At 37.1% G+C, this 20,780-nt stretch overlaps 1 long non-coding RNA gene across 1 annotated transcript in view; it reads left to right on the plus strand.

The window, feature by feature from the left end:
• The window catches only part of LOC309620106, a 68,728-nt gene extending 48,495 nt beyond the window's left edge, over positions 1-20,233 (plus strand). Inside the window, exon 3 of the long non-coding RNA XR_014239414.1 lies at positions 13,683-20,233. This is a non-coding gene — a long non-coding RNA (uncharacterized lncRNA). The remainder of the gene's footprint in view (positions 1-13,682) is intronic.
• The last annotated feature ends 547 nt before the right edge of the window (positions 20,234-20,780 follow it).

The raw sequence follows: 20,780 nt of genomic DNA on the forward strand, positions 1-20,780 counted from the left end.
ATCCTGCCAAATGGTTTCTCACAGTGATTGATTCCCATCAATATTCCAACCAGCAGTGTGTGAGAGTTCTTCTGCTCCATATCCTTGCCAACACTTGCTATTTTCCATCTTTCTCATTTTTTTTTGTTCTTGTAGGCACGTGGTGGAATATTTTGTGGTTTAAAGTTTAATTTCTCTAAAATCTTAAGTCTCTTTACATCCAAATACCCTCCTCTTCTTTTAATTTCCATTTATTTACTTCAACTGGATCTTTTTCATGTGAAAGTTTGCATTCTGGATTATGCTGATTGTATGTCTACTGTGCTGTTTGTTCTGTTCCTCTGGCCCATCCTACTTCCTTTAAATTGGTAATTACTGTACATATAGAGGCTTGCTCAGATTCAGATTTGTGGAAAGAGTACCTGAGAAGTGGTGTTGTACTTCCTATAGCCCTACGTCAGGAGCCTCATCATGTCAGGCTGTCTTTCCTCCTGTGCCCTTGAGACTGATCACTGGGTCCAGGTGTTATCATCCTGGTCCACCCATTATGAAATTTCCCATCTGCCTTTTGACTCATGGCTTTTGTAGCCCCTTAAAGATTATGGCCTAGATCTACATTTCATTAGTGGTTGTAAAGGATGATGTTTTAATTTAATAATTTATTAGCTAGAATTCTTCTGTAAAACAAAAGTAGTAAAATAAAGAAAAGAAAGAAAGAAAGAAGAGAGCGAGGAAACCAAATTCACCAATGATAACAAGTGCTAAAAACTATAGAAAAAAAAAATGGACAGACATAACCCTAGGACAAATTGTAAAAGCAAAGCTATACAGAGAAAATCACACAAAGAAGCATACACTTACACACTCACAAAAAGTGAAAAAGGGAAAAAATATATATATATAAAAAAGGAAGAGAGCAACCAAATCAATAAACAAATCTACCAATGATAATAAGCTCTAAATACTAAACTAAGACAAACATAAAACCAGAAACAAGTTAGATGCAGAAAGGAAACCTCAAGTCTACAGTTGCTCCCAAAGTCCACCACCTCAATTTTGGGATGATTCGTTGTCTATTCAGGTATTCCACAGATGCAGGGCACATCAAGTTGATTGTGGAGATTTAATCCACTGCTTCTGAGGCTGCTGGGAGAGATTTCCCTTTCTCTTCTTTGTTTGCACAGCTCCTGGGGTTCAGCTTTGGATTTGGCCCCGCCTCTGCATGTAGGTTGCCTGAGGGCATCTGTTCCCTGCCCAGACAGGACAGGGTTAAAGTAGCAGCTGATTAGGAGACTCTGGCTCACTCAAGCCAGGGGGAAGGAGTGGTACAGTATGTGGGGTGACCCTCTGACAGCAGAGGCTCGGGTGACTTTGCACCAGCCTGAGGCACGCAGTGTGTTCTCCAGTGGAAGTTGTCCCTGGATCATGGGACCCTGGCAGTAGCGGGCTGCACAGGCTCCTGGAAGGGGAGGTGTGGAGAGTGACCTGTGCTCGCACACAGCCTTCTTAGTGGCTGCAGCAGCAGCATTAGCATTTCATGACTGTCTCTGCTGTCCGTGCTGATAGCCGTGACTCGTGTCCATCTCTTGAGCTTCTTTAGGCGGTGCTCTGAATCCCCTCTCCTCGCACACCCGGAAACAATTGTCTCTTGCCTCTCAGGCAGGTCCAGACTTTTTCCTGAACTCCCTCCCAGCTAGCTGTGGTGCACTAGCCCCCTTCAGGCTGTGTTCACGCTGCCAACCCCAGTCCTCTCCCTGGGATCCGACCTCCATATCCCGAGCCTCAGCTCCCAGCCCCCGCCCGCCCTGGCGGGTGAGCAGGCAAGCCTCTCAGTCTGGGAGTGCTGGTTGGCACTGATCCTCTGTACGGGAATCTCTCCACTTTGCCCTCTGCACCCCTGTTGCTGTGCTCTTCTCCATGGCTCCGAAGCTTCCCCCCCCGCCCACCCCCCATCTCCACCATTGAAGGGGCTTCCTAGTATGTGGAAACTTTTCCTCCTTCACAGCTCCCTCCCAGAGGTGCAAGTCCTGTCCCTATTCCTTTGTCTCTGTTTTTCCTTTTTTCTATTGCCCTACCCAGGTACGTGGGGATTTTCTTGCCTTTTGGGAAGTCTGAGGTCTTCTGCCTGCGTTCAGTAGGTGTTCTGTCGGAGTTGTTCCACATGTAGATGTATTTTTTTATGCATTTGTCAGGAGGAATGTGATCTCTATGTGTTCTCCACAATCTTGAAGGTCCCCCCTGAGTTCTTTATATATTTTAATATTAGTCCCTTATCAGATATATAATCTGCAAATATTTTCTCCCATTCTGTATGTTGACTTTTAATTTTGTTGATGGTTTCTTTGCTGTGCAGAAGCTTTTTAATTTGATGTATTCCTACGTGTTTATTTTTGCTTTTGTTGTCAAAGCCAAAAATCTTTGGTAACAACATTGTTAAGGATATTATTCCCTATGTTTTCTTCCAGGAGTCTTACAGTTTCAGGTCTCACATTCAAGTATTTAATCCATTTTGAGTTGATTTTTGTGTATGGTGTAAGACAGAGGTCCAGTTTCATTATATTGCCTGAGGTTATCCAGTTTTCCCAACACCAGTTACAGAAGAGACTTTCCTTTCCTCATTGTACATTATTGGTTCCTTTGTCATAAATTAATTGACATATATACATGGGTTTATTTCTGGGGTCTCTATTCTGTTCCATTGATCTATGTGTCAGTTTTTAATGCCAATACCTTACTATTTTTATTACTATAGATTTGTAATGGTGTTTGAAATCAGGAAATGTGATGCCTCCAGCTCTATTCTTTCTCAAGATTGCTTTGGCTATTTGGAGTCTTTTGTGGTTTCATACAAATTTTAGGGTTGTTTTTTCTATTTCTGTAAAAAATGCCATTGGAATTTTGGTAGGGATTGCATTGAATCTGTGGGTCATTTTGTATAGTGTGGACATTTTAACAAAGTTAATTCTTCCTATCCTTGAGCACAGAATATATTTTCAGTTATTTGTGTCTTCAAATTCTTTCAACAAATTTTTATAGTTTTGGTGTCCTGATCTTTCACCTTCTTGGTTAAATTTATTCCTATATATTTTATTCTTTCTGATGCTATTATAAATAGAATTGTTTTCTTAATTTCTTTTTCTGATAGTTTTTTGTTAGTGTATAGAAATGTAAGTGATTTTTGTATTTTAATTTTGTATCCTGAGGTTTTAGTGAATTTTTTTATTAGGTCCAACAGTGTTTTGGTGGAGTCTTATGGTTTTCTGTATAAAATATCATGTCTTCTGCAAATAGAGACAATTAAAATTTTACTTTCCAATTTGGATGCCTTTTATTTCTTTTTCTTGCCTAATTACCCTGGCTAGGGCTTCAAGTACTATGTTGAATAAAGTGGTGATACTGGGCATCCTTGTCTTATTTCTGATCTTAGAAGGGAAAGTTTCATCTTTTTACCATTCAGTATGATGTGAGCTATGGGCTTATAATATAGAGCCTTTATTATGTTGAGGTATGTATCCTCTATACTAAGTTTCTTGAGAGCTTTTATCATGAAAGGGTTTTGAATTTTGTCAAATGCTTTTCTGTATCATTGAGATAATCATATGATTTTTTTCCTTCCTTTTGTTAATGTGGTATGTCACCTTTGATTGATTTGCAGATGTTGAACTATCCTTGCATCCCTGTAATAAATCCCATTTCATCTTGGTGTGTGACCCTTTAATGGATTGTTGAATTCAGTTTGTTAATATTTTGTTGAGGATTTTTGCATCTATGTTCATCAGTGATATTGGCCTATAATTTTTTTCTTGCAGTGTCTTATCTGGCTTTGGTGTCAAGGTAATGCTTGCCTTATAAAATGAGTTTGGAAGTGTTCATTACTCTTCTATTTTTTTGGAAGAGTTTGAGGATTGGTATTCATTCTTCTGTAAGTCTTTGGAAGAACTCACCAGTGAAGTCTTCTGGTCCTGGATTTTCCTTGTTGGGAGGTTTTTGATAAATTATTTAATCTCCTTACTAGTAATTGGTGTGCTCAGATATTCTATTTCTTCATGATTCGGTCTTGGTAGGTTGTATGTTTCTGGAATGTATCTCTTTTTTCTCGTCTATCCAGTTTGTTGGCATGTAACTGTTTATAGTAACTCATGATCCTTTGTATTTCTGTGGTATCATGTGTTGCATCTCCTATCTGATTTCTGATTTTATTTATTTCAGTCCTTGATACTAACATAAAATTGTGGAATTCCAACTTACACCAACCCTAATAAAAATGTGATATGTCATGTACTAGCATCATTGCAATTTTATGTGTGACGAAGGGCAATTTATATGAAATTTATGAGCTTATTTCCTCATATACCTCAGCAGTGGTTAATTCATCAAGGGAGTTGTAGCCGAGGACTCAGACCCTCCTGGGTCAGCCTTGATTATATGCATAGCTGCATTCCTAGCCCAGGTGCCACTATTCAGAGACTTTATTAGGGGCCTTAACCGAGGCACTTTCCAGGTGCCTTAGAAAAGACCTAATGATTCTGGGGCCTTGGCTGAGGCACTTTTCTCCATCTTGACTCAGTAGTTTTCCATTTTCAGTCCTTCCCTTTTCTCCAAGGCCCTGGGTTCGTAAAGAGGCAGGAACCCTTAATTTGCAGTGCCTGAGCAGTGAGACAATCCCCCTGTGTACCCCTCATGTCATCTGACCCTCACCTGGTGCCATTCTGTGGGGGGAAAATGGACAACTGAGGAGCTGGTGCCTCTTTCTACTTCTTGCTTGTACTGTCATGGTAAGTGAACAGAGATTTGGTTGTTTCTTTCAGTTTGGCTCATTGTCCTAATTGAATACCTTGATATGTGGCAACTTAACAATATTTTTGTGCGCATGTATGTGTATAAAACTGTTGTAGTCATCATTCATAATGGTAAAATCTTGGAATCTTTCCATTTAAGATAAATAATAAGACAAAGATCTGTGCTACCAACACTTCTGTCAAAGGAATTACTGGTGCAATTAGGTAAGAAATTAAAATAAAACATATGAAAGTGGAAATGGAAGATGATATGATTGTGTATTTAGAAAATGCAAAAAACTTGCATAAGAACTATTAGAATTAATAAGTGAATTTATCATATTTACTGTATATAAAGTCAGTATGTGAAAGTTTGTCTTGGTTCTATATACTTACAACAAATGATTTAAAAATGAATTTAAAAGAAATACAATTTATGATAGCATCAAAAATATCAAACACTTAGAAATAACTCTAATGAAGGATGCATAAGACCTCTAGATAGGATGCTGTAAAACATGACTGCAGTAAATTAAAGACCTAAATAAATGGAGGAAGAAACTTTGTTCATGGTTTTAAATTCTCAATATTGTAAAGATATTCTTTCTATATTGATATATAGAGCTAATGCAATTCAAAGTATAATCTGAACATGTTTCTTTGTGGATATTGACAAAATAATTCTAAAACATACATGGCAATGCAGATGCTAAGAACAGGCAAGACAATCATGAAGATCAAATTTAGAGAACTTCTACTACCAGATATAAGACTTACACAACTAAAGTAATAAAATTTTTGATTTTGGTGTAAAGATAAACTTATAGACCAATGGAAAATAATAGATGTACCAAAAGGAGATCCATACACAAAAATCACCTGATTTATGACAAAAGTGCCACTGCAATGCAGTGAAGATTAGATGATCTTTTCAGTAAGTGGTACCAGATCAATTGAACACACATATGGAAAGCAGTGAAGCTTGAGCCCTTCCTCATAGGATACACAAAATCAAATCTATATGATTCATAAGCCTAAATGTAAAAGGTGAAAAAATGATCTTTCTTTAAGGAAAATATAGGAAAGCATACTTTTGATCTTTGAGTAGGCAAAGATTTTTTAAAGTGGTCACAAAAAGAAGTAACTATACAATAAAATTTAAATTGAACTGTGGTAAAATTATGAATTGTTTATCAAACGACATCAAGAGCAAGAAGTAAGTGACAGAGTGAGAGAAGATGTTTGCAATACATATATTGGACAAGGGCCTCATATCCAGAATATATAAAACATTTGTGCACAGCATTAAGACAGATACAACACCATGAGCCAAATACTTGAACAGGTACTTGAGTCAAAAGAATATACAAATGGACAATAAATATATGAAAAAGTGCTCAACCACATTTGTCAAAAAAGAAATGCAAATTAAGCACTTGATATAGTACCACTATACAGATACCAGACAGGTTAAACAAAATAACAGTATTGAATGTTGATGAAGATACACAGCAACAAGACAATTCATGAGTTATATGACTATGTATCATTACAATAAATATGTAAATTTATTTTGAAATATCTATGAATGCTGAACATATGCATTCCTTATGACTCAATATTTCTAGTGTTATGTATATATCCTAAAGAAATGTGTACATATGCACTTAAAGACATGTTCAAGAATGCAGAAGCATTATTTATAAGTCAAAGATTGGAAACAACTCATATATATGCAACACTAGTAGAATGAATACATAAATTGTAAGATAGTCATATAATGGAATATAACATAACTAAGAGAAAAGAACTGCTACATGCAGCAACATGGGTAAATATCAAAATCGTGTGATGTAGAACAAACGAAGCTAGACACAAAAGAGTACAAGAATAGAGAAAGGTGTTGAATTTATTCAAAATGCAGACTACTATACAACAGTTAAAATGAACTAACAAGAGCAACGTCAGGGATAGAAACATTTACAAACATTATATTATCTAACCCTTACGATACTCTTACAAATTAGATATGTTACCCAGTGTACAGGCGAGGAAACTAAAACTTAAAAACTTTTAAGTTGCCTGGAGTTATAACCTGAAGCCAGGATTTGAATTCTGATCCAGAGCTATATGAATTTCAAGTTCATATTCTCTACACTACTGTATAGGACTTTCAGGATTTGTCCTCAGTCACGATGGAGCAAGTGGAATGATGAAATATTTTTCCTTCTTACCAGTCCCTAATTCCATTTGTCATTGAAAGGCTATTCTGTTCTGAAGGTCTAGCCTGACTAAAATGGAAGATAGATTTCTAGTTTGTGATATATAATGTAGACATCAATATTTTTTCCTGCAGACTTGGGTCTAGTTTTAATTATACTGATACACCTAAAGATGCATACTTTATTCTTCAGTGTAGATCAATACTAAGAATGATATTGATTCTTTCCATAATCTCATCCCCAAACTTTTGAACACAGCAGTTCCATATCGTATTGATTGATGAATGTCTGCTCCAACCTGCAATGATGGCAATATCATCAGTACATTCTATGCTTTTCCGATTGAACTTTTTTCCAAAGCTCTAAATGTAGGCATTTAAATAAATAATAATAATCTTTCTTATTTATAGATGCTCCATAATTAAACATTAATAAAAATTTAGCCTTGGGTATGTAAAATGTGTAGATTCAGTTGCATAACAGTACCAATACTTGCCAGAGTTTTGATTGGTTGTCTTACCAAGAAACCCTCTCTATTCTGTAAGTCAGTAGTCCACTCCCCTGCATTTCCTTTGTTAAAATTATTTCTCTGAGATAGGGTCCTCCTGAAAGAGCAAAACAAGTAGAATATTTTCCATGGATGTATCCTGTACATAGGATGTATGCTATGTATACTATTATGACTTACACACACAGAGATACTTATAAATTTATATATTGGCATATTTGTGGAAAACCACACATACATAGAAAAATGTAAAAATATCACATATTTCTAGAACAAAGCCATAAGAAAACTAATATTTCTCAAATTTGGACTATGGACTAAATTCATTTTATCTGAATGCCTAAACATAAAATAATTTTACATGTGCAAAACCCAAATACATATAATTGTATGGAAACTAAGTGGGAAGGAAAAACACTTATGAAGAACTCTACAAAATCAGCAAGTAAAGACAAAGACACTCCAATTAGAAAATGGTCAAGAGCACTGAAAGACTTGAACAAAAACTTGGCCAAAGAAGTTACAGCAACGGCAAATAAGCACATGAAAAGATGATGAGCGTCATTAGCCATTAGGGAAATGCAAATTAAAACTACACCGAGTTCTAATCTCTCCACATCTATCAGAATGGCTAAAATTTTTTAAAAAGTGACAACACAATAAGCTGGCAAGGATGCACAGAAACTGGGTCATTCATACATTGCTGGTGAGAATATAAAATGGTACAGTTATCCTGGCAAACGGTTTGGCACTTTCTTATAGAACATGCTCTAAACATGCAACTACAATTTGACAAGTTGTACTCTTGGGTATTTATTCTAGAGAAATGAAAGTTTATGCACATAAAAACTTTTACATGAATTTTCATAGAAACTTTATTTGTAATAACCAAAATGTAAACAAGCTAGATGTCCTTCAATGGGTGAATGAATGGTTAAACTGTGGTATATCCATACCAGTAACACTACTCATCAATAAAATGGAAGCAAATATTAATACACATAACAACGTGGATGAATCTCAAGTGCATGCCAAAGTTAAAAAAAAAGGCCAATCTCAAAAAGGTTCATACTTTATGATTCCATGTATATATCATTCTCAAAATGACAAAATTATAAGCATAGAAAACAAATCAGTAGTTGTAAAGGGTTGGGGGAAAGGAATGCAATTACAAGGTTGTGGTGTTAGGGAATTCCTTTATGGTTATAGAATAGTTCTATATCTTGATGTGGTTATGCAAATATATGTGTTATATAGGTCACATATATGATAAAGTACTATATCCAGAATATATATGAGAACTCTCAAAAGTCATTAATAAGAGAACAAATAACCAATAAAAATGTGGCAAAATATTTGAATAGCAATTGATTGACATAAGATATACAGACGACTAGTAAACACATAAAATGGATTAAAATAATGTCATTAGGAATATGCAAGTTAAGTACACAATTGTATCTTCACATTTTTTAAGAAAGGTTAAAAGAAACAAAGTGACAACACTAACTACACTCAAGAAAAGAAAGAAACTTGAACTCTCATAAATTGCTCATGAGAATGCAAAATGGTAAAGTCACTTTGGGAAACTTTTTCATTGCTTATAAATATCTACATACCCATAAAACTCTGTAATCCCATTCCTAAATAATTCCCAAGTAAAATGTAAATTTCTGTTCACACAAAACCATGCATGCCAATGTTTATGGTGGCTCTACTAATAAAAGCCCCAAACTGGAAACAGCGCAAATGTCATTCACCTGGTAAACCAATATACAAATGGTACATCCATACAGTGTAATACTACTCAGCAATAAAAGGGAACAGACTATTGGTGAATACAAGAACTTGGATGTTTTCCAAATTAAGTAAAAGAACCAGATCAGAAAGGCTACTTACAGTTATCAGTCCATTTATATGACACTCTAGAAAAGGCAAAATTATAAGGACAGAAGACAGACTGGTGGTTGCAAGTGACTAGGAAAGAAAGGGAATGGTCAACCACAAAGGGACAGGGGAAGGTTGGAGAGTAATAGAACTGTTCTTTATCTTGACTGTGGTGTGGTGATGGTTACATAATTATATGCATTAGTTACAACCCACAGCACTGTACTCAAAAAAGGGTGAATTTTACTCTATGTAAATTATACCTTAGTAAAAAATTCAAAATAAAATTAACACCTTAAAACAAAAATTAATAATGTTTTGAAGGCTTTCTATACATGTCTTAGTAAAAGATATGAAAATAATAGCACAATGAATGGAGAGAATGAAAGTATATTTTGTAAGCTTGTTACAATATAGGAAAAAGATATTAGTTGCATCTAGAATTAATAATTTTTAAATGCGTAAATGTTTTGCTAATTCTTATACTTTTATCAATAACCAATAAATATTATCACTCACCATGCCTTGGTGGCTCTGTAAGAGCTTTTATGAAATGAGCTGTGTCCTATTAGGGCACCAGAGCTGAATCATTGCCTGATTCTGCCCTTGAACACCTGAGGAATAGTTACAAAAACTACTTAATCCTTTTAAGTCTCAGACACTTAATTTAATGAAGACCCATGAAAATAGTATGTTGTGTAATAAAAGATATTTACAAGTGAAAGCATAAACCCACATCAATTTTATTGAGTTAGGAAGCCATGTCTGATTTGTTAATCTTTGTTTTTCAGATAATATTTAGCATAAAAGAGCCAGTAGTCTTTATTTTATTCCTCTTAAGAGGTATTTGCTGAGAGTTTAATGTCAGTGGAGTTTAGCAGCTTTAGACATTTCAGAAACATGATACCATGAGATCCTGAACTCATTGGCTCACTTTCTTAATCTGTTCTGGCTGCTATAACAAGGTACCGTAGACTGAGTGACTTATAAACAACAGAAATTTATTTCTTACAGTTCTGAAGGCTGAAAGTCCAAGGTCAGGGTGTTAGCATAGTCAGCTTCTTTTTTTTTTTAATTTAAAAAATTTTATTAAAGTATAGTTGATTTACATTGCTGTGTTAATTTCTGCTGTACAGCAAAGTCACTCAGTTATACATATATATATATTCTTTTTCATATTCTTTTCCATGCTGGTTTATCACAGGACATTGAATATAGTTCCCTGTGCTCTACAGTAGGACCTTGTTGTTTATCCATTCTATACATAATAGTTTGCATCTGCTAATCCCAAACTCCCAATCCATCCCTCCTCCAACCCCTCTCCCTTGGCAACCACAAGTCTGTCTCTATGTCTGTGAGTCTGTTTCTGTTTTGTAGTTATATTCACTTGTGTCATATTTTATTTTATTTTATTTCATTTCATTTAACATGGTCAGCTTCCGGTGAGGGCCCTCTTCCAGGTTGCAAACTGCTGTCTTCTCATTGTGTCCTCACATGGTGGAAAGAGGGTGAAAGTGCTCTCCTTTATAAGGGCACTAATCCCATTCATGAAGGATTCATGACCTAATTAGCTCACAGAGGCCCCACTTCCTAATACCATCACATTGGAGGATAGGATTTCAATATATGGATTTGGGTGGGGGGCTGAAACATCCACTCCGTAACACTCACTGTAGCCACAAAATGATGTCCATACTCATTAGCAAGTCCATGGGACCTGTTACAAGTTCATTTCAACCTCCTCCTGCAGTGTCATCTCCTGTCACCCCATCCATGTACTATACTCCAGCCACACTCAACTCTTAAGAAATCAAAGCTCTCTCAAACTACATTCATTGCATATGTTGTTCCCTTGGCTAACACTACTCAGTTTATCCTTCCAGGAACAACTAAAATAGCACATCTTCTATGAAGCCTTCCTCAAACATCCTCATCCCATTTTTCTCTCTCCTCCAGCTCACATGGCTCTTTATACTTACTTCTTTTGTTGTATTTATTACAGTGTATTATGCTTTTTATACCTGGTAAATTGTGAATCTCTCAAGGAAGAGAATATACCTATCTATGTTTTGATTTTTAGGTCCCAGTATAGTACATGGCACATGGTAATCACAGAGTTACTGGATGAATGACTCAAGGATGAGTGAGGTCCAGTCATTATTGCTATCTTTAAAGAAACACACAACCCAAACCCTCCAAGTCACATCCTCTTTCAGAGGGTAAATAAGACATGTTGACCTACATGCAACCTGTGAGCAGGACCGTGTTTAGAGAAGAGAGTGGTGAGGGACGGAGCTGGGGTGTCTAAAAGTTTGCTGTCAGGTATTCATATACATGTGGCATCTGAAGTCAGAATAATCCCAAGATCAGAAATTTACAGGTGAAAAAAAAAGAAAAAAGGTAGTCTTGTGAGATGATAGATATGTTAATTAACTTGATTGTGAGAATCGTTTCACAATCTATACATATATAAAATCATTGTGTTGTATGTTTTAAATGTATTACAATTTTATTTGTCCATTATACCTCAATAAAGCTGGAAAAAAAGAAATTGACAGATGAAAAGCTAATAAGAGTTTTAGAAATTTTCTTTAGGTATTGTTCAAAAATATGCTTTGTCTCCAATATTGATAAACAGCTTTTGAAATTTTCTCTGGTGAGGAAATATAGAACTAGTTATATTATCCATTGCCAAAATCACCACCTTGACTCATCATAAATGGCATTCCTTTTGATGTAATCATAATAGTATTAATAGCCATTACCTATTAACATCAGCTATACACCATAATTGTGATAGTTGCTTTGCATATATTATTCCAAATCTTAATACAAACTCTACAGTCATTTTATAGATGAGTAAATTGAGGCCCAGAAAGCTGTAGCAAATTGTTCAAGATTAGTTAAGTAGAAGAGCCAGGATGTAAGTACAAATACAACTTATCCAGAGTTCATAATCTGTCCTCTATGTCATGAAGCAGTTTTGCTCCATAGGTGTTAAAAAGAGCTAGAGTTAGACAAGAAAACTACGTGTGTGTGTGTGTGTGTGTGTGTGTGTGTGTGTGTGTGTAAAATCAATAAAGGTGAATTGGGAATACAAGTTGTTTCAAAAATAATTATAAATTTGGTGACCACGTAATTGTACTAGATTCCTTTAAGAAATAGTACAATAGTTATTCTAGCAATAGATAGTAGCTATAGTTAATGCTCAGTACATTTATCTATTGCATATTAATAGCCTGTAGTCTGCATATAAGAATACTTGAGAAGATATAAGCCTGCAGTGTTGGGTATTAACGTTTAAAGAGATCTGAAAATTGGATAATATGCTTTAAAAAGTGTATCTCTATTAAATAGAACAACCTAAACATTGAAGAATAAAGTTGACAGTGGTTTCAGAATGGAAAATAGAAAACTGAGGAGAGCTACGTGAACACTGAGAAAAGGAGGTGGGATGGAAATGGTTCCTCGTAGGTGGCCCAGAAGTAAATGGTCTTCAAGGTGCATAAGAGCACCTTGTAGGAGGAAAGTGGAAGGACTATCATTTCCACAGACACTTAAATACAGCCTCATTACCATGGAGGGATTTGGGGCAAGACATACAAAAACTAGGTAATGGTGAAAGATGGGAGCGGACAGAAAGAACCCGCGAATCGTGTGGCAGTGGGGCAAGGTTTGGAGGAGACCCCTTCTCCCTGCCATGTGACCCATCAGAACTGACATGGGGAGATGAGGATGGTAGGTGAGTTTGGAGGGCTCTTTAGGGGTGCTAAAAATGCCCCCTTTCTCCCACCAGAACATCTGGCTTGCTTCCCATCCTCCCCTAGAGGTGTCAGGATGGGGCTTTGTGATGTCAAGGCCCACCCAGAGCCACCATTGGCTGGGGGAGTGACTTGCTGACCTCATAAAGCTGAAGGACGTGGCCCCGCATCACACTGGGGAGGGGTATATAAGGGTGGTCAGGGGCTCTGGGGCAGACCGCTGGGAGTCTTCAGAATGACCAGGGTGACTAGGAAGCCACGAGGCCCTAGGGCAGTTATGGACTCCGAGCTGACTCGAAGCACCAAAGGGATAAAGAAGGAGAAGACTCCCCATCAACAGAGACCCAAAAGCAGTGTCAAGGTGAGCTGAACCCACCCAAGCTCCTCTTGCCCATTGACACCCCCCGTAAGAACCCCTCCCCTGTCCTTGCCTGGCACATACCCTGTCTCAGCCCATATCCCTTCTCCTGAAGCCCCCATTCCCATCCATACCCCACCCTCTTCCCCAAACAAGTGCCCTTCTGTGCTCACCCGCTTGTCTTTCTAGGTGGCCAAGGCAACCAAGAGATTAAAGAGGCGCCTTCCAGGGAGTCGGACCAAAAAAGCCTCTCCAAAAGCTCACGCCCCATCAGAGAAGCGTAAGAAAGTCAAATTGTTGGTGCTTTGCAACCGCTCTTCCAAGGTGAATGAAGAGCTGGATCAAGAGGAACCCACGCAGGTCCCAGAGATGGTGGAGGAGGCCGCTGTTCCAAGTGAAACAGTGGACAGCCAGTAACTTCAGAGCAGGGCCAGAGACCTCAGAAATCTCCAGGGGTCTCACCACTGAGAAATGGCCAACTGTATAGACCCTGAATCTTACACCGACAGGGTTCATTAATTGTGAAAATTAAATAAAAGCCACCTGATTTGAAAATGTGTGTGTCAGAGTTCTCTGATGGTGGGGAGCAGAGAAGGAAGGGAAGAAGCAAGTATGTGAAGAGGGAGGGAGATGGGTGCTGCAGCGTTGGGGGTCGGACCAGAAGGTCCAGTTAGCCAGAAAGCGGGGAGAAGGACTCGGTCAGGACTGAGCCCCAAAGATACACTTCCCATGGGACAAGAAGACAAGGACTTAGTGTTTCTGTGTGTGTGTGCAGGAGAGGGGACTTTTAGCTGGGGAGTGGTGTTATGTGTGGAGTGGCAGTGCCATCTCCTAAAAAGGCATACAAAGTAGTTGCCCCCAGGGCACCTACCTCATCGTAGTGTTTGTTGCATCTCACCATATGATGTCAGCAACTAACAGCCCTCAAAAAACCCAAACATCTTGCCTTACTAAAAGTTAGTCCAAAGGACTAAAATAATGGTGGTTTTAACCAAAATATTCATACATTTTAACTTTCTTTTTTAAATATTATATATTCACATCAGGTTCAGAGATCTGGTTCTATAATTTTAGCAGTAATATTTTTTTCTTCAAACCTGATTTAAATGAATTTTGAAACACCCTAAATAGGAGACAAGTTCAAGTTAATACCTAACTACTTTCACCATTCTGTTCCTTTAATTGTAATTCATTTGACTATTTAGAAAAAAAAAATCACTTATCTCCCTAATTGCTCCGTCAGCCCACCCATGTATTGTAGGACTTAGAGCAAAACAAGTGGCAGAGAAATTTATTCTGATTCACAAGGCCATACTTGAATATATTTCTGGCATTCTCATAATAATGAGTCCAAATAAGAGACTAATTTGAAATATTCCCTCAATGTTTAATGTGAAACAATGTGCTCTGAGAAAGTACGCTCTTCATATAAATACTACATGAGGAAGGGTGAGCCTCCAGAATGAAATTAATGACTTATTTGCCAATCCCTTCTTGAAAACACTTTTTAAAATGTCAATTGCTGTCACAATTTTTCTTATTTGTAAAGGCTGTACCGGATGCCAAACAAGACTCATACGCTATGAAGACAGGCCCTGAAAGCACTTTAAGGCAAATGTCAGTGCGTCTTTTGAAAAGTCCTATGTAATAAGTTTTTAAAATAGATATCCACATATATCCCAGGGACTAGAGGGTGGGGGAAATAGCTACACAGATCATTCCATCCCAGCTGAGGTGTGGACTTACTATCCATAATATGCCTTTACAAAATACAATCTTGAATTGAGCTTCTCCTGCTCACTGGCTGTGTGAACTTGGGCCAGTCTCTATGTCCTTAGAGCTCAGTTTCCTCTTTGGCATCAGAACACCTCTGACATTCGACCAGATGTATAAAATATTCTTTCTGAACCTCAGTTTCTTTTCCATACAATAAAAATAATGCTAATATCTCCATTCCGAAGCTGTTGTGAGGGTTACAATAAATGTGACAGCGTATGTGAAAGCATTTTGTAAACTATTACATACTACATAAATGCTCAAAAGAATGTCTATCCGGCTTACCTTAAAAGGTTGTGAGAAAAGTGTGGTTAATTTATATAAATGAATGAGTGGGTAACAATAAAGATAACTTTTCCTACCCCTCTCATTCTTACTTGTGGCTTTTTTATGGTGCTGGCTATAGTCTGCCTCACAATGCAGGCACTTTCGTTTCTGTCTTGCCCACTAGATTCTGGGTACTTAAAGTGCTTAAACCATTTTTTAATTTATCTCTGTGTTTCCTGTAATGCCTACTGTTCTAAGAACTTTACAGATATTAATTCATTTAATCCTCAAATGCCCAACTAAGAATGATGAAAGCTTAGATGAATTTGATGACAGTGAGGATACAATATAACAATGAATGTAAGAGAATGAGTAAACAGGCCTTTTAACAGTCTTAAAAAATCTGCTATTGAATTCAAGGCAATAGTTTAGGTATTACTTTATCCAGGAGATCTTTGAGAATTTATCATCTTTGAGAATTTTACTTCTGTCCTCCGTGACATGCTTCCACCCTATCAAACAAAACGCCGGATACAGGTTCCCAAGTCCTCTGATTTTTAATTCAATGCTTCTCAGTCTTCAGAGACATTCTATGTTAGGACAAAATACATTCCAGTTTCAGTTCCATGTGTTTGTTAGTGAACTTTGGACAAATCATTTTCTCATGTTTTTCTATTTATTCTAAGTTGTAGGAAATTATAATGGCTATTGCCCTCTCAGGATAAAACACAAATAATTCACAGCCATATTAGCAACCTCCTTGGAGCAAAGCTACTACATAAAGTATGACTATTTTATGGTGCTCATGTAATCAGAAAGTCTGGTTTCTATATGATCTTATCATCAAGAAATGCATTTTTCAGGTTGCAAGTGCAAATCTGAATATTAAAGGATAATCAGACAGGAAGAAATAACAAGCAATTCAGCATGCTATCAAGAGTTTCATTAGCTAGTTAATATCCATTTTCAAAATTACCTATAGGACAACAGACCCCATGGATTCTGTGAGCAAAAAGTGCCCTTTCCATACCGAAGTTTTGAGATCAAGGAAGTTGCTTATACTATAATCCCTGAATTGGCAACAAGAGAGAGGATGGCTCTGTTTACTTCACTTACTCTCCCCCTGGGATTCCTGGGTACCTTGGAGAAGGAACCATGGCAACAATAACTGCCTTAGAAATACATTAAGTTTAGCCTCAGGATGTCCTTGTAGTTGAAACTCCTAGAACAGTCATCTTTTCATTATACTATGCTCCTGGGTTTGGCAGAATTCCAGGGCTTCATTCTATTTGTTCTGTTTTGTTTTGCCCTGATATATTTCTTGGTATATTTGCCCTGATATATTTCTTGGTATATTTCTGTTTTGCCCAATATATTTCTTGGTATATTGCACCCAAGAAATTGGTTGAAAATTGGAAAAATTCAAACAAAGTCGTTATCTCACATTCCTGGCCATTTTACTGAAGTCAATCCATTAGTTAGCGAGTTTTGCTAATTTTTCCTTGATTATCTGCATAGAAAAATCTGCCTGCGGACCTCATGGTAGCGCTGCTACAATGGTAGCCTGCTAATGTGGTAACTATCATAAAGAGAGGGCAAAGAATATAAAAGATTGCTCATGTTTTTCAGTTGTATTGGAACAGAACTGATGTTAAATATTTCTTCACTCATAATAGACCAACCCCATGTTATTACATCTATTCCTATTCCCTATGCATTATTTATAGAACAGTGGATAACTTCTGATTTGCCTTATAAAACATAACATACATTTGAATAAATTCAAATTCTGAAAAATCTTGGAATAGAAATTAAACTCTGGATATACGAAGTGTGACTTAAAAATAAGGTGATTGATTTTATTTTATTTTATTTTTTTCAACATCTCTATTGGAGCATAATTGCTTTACAATGTTGTGTTAGTTTCTGCTGTATAACAGTGAATCAGCTATACATATACATATATCCCCATATCCCCTCCCTCTTGCGTGATTGATTGCATAATGTGAAGATTTGAACTCATCCATCCAAATAAGTGTCATCCCCTTCTAAGGAGTCCACATGGGAGAACGTAACCTTATTTCAGTGATGAAGCTACTGCTCAAATAACTCATGAAGCTTCATTCTTGGAGATATTTTGGAGCCTGTGTCTCATTCATTTGCCCATGAAACATTAATTTAGCATCTTCCATGTACCAGTCACCACTTTTGTATTACTCCCATCATTTGCAGGACTAAAAAGTAATGTGAAATTACTCTCATAAGTGTGAGATTGACAAATATTTTGGTCTAAAACAGGTGTAATAATTACTTAGGTAAGTTTCTCAAGTGGCTTTCAGCTGGCTTCTAAGAAAATTCAAAATGGTGAATTTCAAACCTGTTCTGAACACTAGCAATAGTATTGGAATAAGTGTTATTTTGAAGCAACACCTTCATTGGATATATAAGGCTTTACTATATATTAAAATCAGTATCTTTACTTGGTAAAGAATGTGTAAATTCTTATATGTATACATATAAGGGTTAAATTATTTTATATTTTGTGATTATATTTTAGAATGGGCTTTTGTTTCATAAAATGAAATCAATATCTACCATTTCTGTCATCTATTCATGGTATTAATGTAAACCAAATTCTAGAGATTTTTCATCACAGTTATAGTACACAGTGCAATCATTTGTTGAAGACTCCTAGCCTATAAAATCCTCGCCAAGTCTCTCTGTCAAACTAAACTATAACCTTGGCAAGCCAAACTAATGTGATAAGTAAAGCTTCAGAATTATGCCTTTAATTTCACAAATTTAGGATTGATGCTTCGTTCTGGGATGATAAAATCTTCTTAACTGGAGCATCTTATTTTATTGCCAGTATCTACTGCTAACTTATGACTGGATTGTTTTTGTTGGGTACATTCTCACCAGCATAGTTGTTAATCCTCTGAAACTTTAAATTATGTTAACATTATTTTCTCCCATGAGCCTCTGAAAGATGTAATTTGGTTGTCTTTGATTATATTTTTCTTTTCCACATATCAAATCATTTGTCAATATGTCAGCGCTAAAGCGATTAATGCTGTTTGTTGCAACATCAGGAGTATTAATAGTCCTATTAAAATGAGGAGGGTTATAAATATTCTCAGCTGATCAATGCAGCATATCATTATGGAAAGAAATCCAGCTGACTGAAGAAATGATGCATATTCTTTTCATACATTGAGTGTAGCAGAATGACTGAGGTTGATTTCACTCACAGCTGAAGCTGTGCATTTCCAATGGTAAGAATAAATACATTCTTCAAAAAACAAAAGTTCCAACAGAGTGTAGAACACAGATATTCTGTGAGTAAACGGCAGGCATCCTGTATTTTTTTTTTTCTTGTCAATTAGAATAATCTGGCTACAAAGCCCTGTGGACTTCCTAGTGCAATCCACAAAGTCCATCAAATCTAAAAAAGGATGAAAATCAAAGTAGAAAGGCTAAATTCCATCCCTGAACAAACGTTCTGAAGATTTCTTACCAGATTAAAGAGGAAAGGATGGTGTAGCCCTTAAATTCACGGGCTGTAGAGTCAGACTGCCTGAATTTGAAAACTAGCTCTGCCATTAACTAGCTGTGTGACCTTGAGCAGATTTATTTCACCCCTCTGCACCTCAGTTTCATCATCTATAAAACGGGAAGAATAATAATACCTTCATCCTGAATTACACGAGTTCATACATCTAAGGTGCTTAGAACAGTACTTGGCATATAGTGAGTTCTCTTATTACTAAGCATCGTTGAGATGGTTGGTTTGTTTTTAGCTAAACTTTAAAAAGTGATAATTTTCCCTCCCATGGCTACTATTGGAAAATGTCCTTCATTTTATGTTTTGCTGGTAGTGGTTTGGGTCATATATGTTATGACTAGGGATTATTTTAAAAATGTAAATTTTAAGTTTGGTTAGTTGACCTGTAAGATTTCTTCAAACTCTGAGATGCAATACTTCTGTGAAATGTGCGTATATCAAAATATCATGTGTGTCCCAAGAGGAATTAACATGTTATTAAAGATAATGACAATAATCAATAAAAATGCCAATTCTGAAAATAGGTTCATAAACTACCTACAATTATCAGATACTTTAGCAATTATGGTAAGATAGAGCTTGTTTTTTTATACTGCAAATCAACATAAAATTTGAAAGGACAGACATATTTCATTATGTACAAAAAAGCTAACTGTTGAAGAATTAGAACAATTGGAAACTTGTAAATATTTAGGTCTCCTTGAAAGAATTGGACATCCCATAACTAAAGGAAAAAAAAACCAGATAACAACAGAAAAGTAAAATAAAAACCAAAAAATTCATTTATGTCGGTATAAAAATTATAAAACTATTTAATTCCATGAAACATAATTAAGATAATATTTAGATCAGGGTTGGTATAGCCGCTCACGTGCTCTCTCTTCTTCCTTCCAGCACCCAGGAAGGAGCTCCGGCGGGGGCGGCATGGCACGGGAACCTCATGGCACAGGGCAGGCAGAAAAGCAAATGCGACGGAGGGGCAAGATGGCGGAAGAGTAAGACGCGGAGATCACCTTCCTTTCCACAGATACAGTAGAAATACATCTACGCGTGGAACTGCTCCTACAGAACACCCAGTGAATGCTGGCAGAAGACGTCAGACCTCCCAAAAGGCAAGAAACTCCCCACGTACTTGGCTGTGTGGATGAAAGGCTCTTGGTGCTCCAGCCAGGCATCAGGGCTATGCCTCTGAGGTGGGAGAGCCAACTTCAGGACACTGGTCCACAAGAGACCTCCCAGCTCCACGTAATACCAAACGGCAAAAATCTCTCAGAGATCTCCATCTCAACATCAAGACCCAGCTTCACTCAATGACCAACAAGTTACAGTGCTGGACACCCTATGCCAAACAACTAGCAAGACAGGAACACAGCCCCATCCATTAGCAGAGAGTCTGCCTAAACTCATAATGAGGCCACAGACACCCCAAAACACACCACCAGACGTGGACGTGCCCACCAGAAAGACAAGATCCAACCTCATCCACCAGAACACAGGCACTAGTCCCCTCCACCAGGAAGCCTACACAACCCACTGAGCCAACCTTAGCCACTGGGGACAGATACCAAAAACAACGGGAACTACGAACCTGCAGCCTGTGAAAAGGAGACCCCAAACACAGTAAGATAAGCAAAATGAGAAGACAAAAAAACACACAGCAGGTGAAGGAGCAGGGTCAA

The sequence above is a fragment of the Balaenoptera borealis genome (assembly GCF_965194805.1).
Source record: "Balaenoptera borealis genome assembly, chromosome: X".
NCBI classification, from domain to species: Eukaryota; Metazoa; Chordata; class Mammalia; order Artiodactyla; family Balaenopteridae; genus Balaenoptera; species Balaenoptera borealis.